Raw genomic sequence first — 666 nt, 5'->3', positions numbered from 1 at the left:
ACATCCTGTGAACAAACCCCCGCTTCTTCCTGTGGCCCAGAACCTCTTGCTGACATCCTAGTGAAATTCTTGAATGGTGCCATTCTTGTCATCCAGGCCCTGTTCCCCAGAGACACATGATGCATTTATGAGCTCATCAACAGACCATACTTGGGCTCATCCCTGTGACGAGGTCCTGGCGAAGACAAGGACAGTGAACATCAACACTACGATGCATTGGGCCCTTTCTCTGTGCCTGGCCCGAGAGTCCCCTCAGGACCTTCACAGCTTCCCTTCGGGAAGACGTCCTCACAGGAAAGGCAGATGTGACAAATAAACATCTCATTTTCTTGTTTGTTTGCTTTGTGGTTTTTAGTGTAAGTAAATCCCATACAATATTTGGGATATGCTTATACTAAAAATATATTGCTTGATCTTTGAGCTTGCCGAGTAGACTCCATAAGCAAAGCTCACCCTCCCGAGTTGAAAAAAATTATGGACAAGATATTATCATTGAAATTAAATGGTGGCAGGCATGCCCGAGGAATACTGTGGGGGTTTGATCCCTTCAGGAATCTTGTGACAGATAGACGCGTGGGGATGGCAACTAGTGGGCCACAGAATGATATTAGAACAGCAGTAATATGAGGAAATGACATCATCATGTGAGAAGCTTTAGAACAATAG

The 666-nt window shown here is 45.0% G+C and overlaps 1 pseudogene; it reads left to right on the top strand.

The window, feature by feature from the left end:
* Nucleotides 1-444: 444 nt before the first annotated feature.
* LOC123933117 lies at nucleotides 445-666 on the top strand (annotated as a pseudogene).

This window comes from Meles meles, chromosome 20, assembly GCF_922984935.1.
Source record: "Meles meles chromosome 20, mMelMel3.1 paternal haplotype, whole genome shotgun sequence".
Taxonomy (NCBI): Eukaryota; Metazoa; Chordata; class Mammalia; order Carnivora; family Mustelidae; genus Meles; species Meles meles.
The sequence above is the reverse complement of the archived record's forward strand: the minus strand, read 5'-3'. Positions and strand labels throughout refer to the sequence as shown.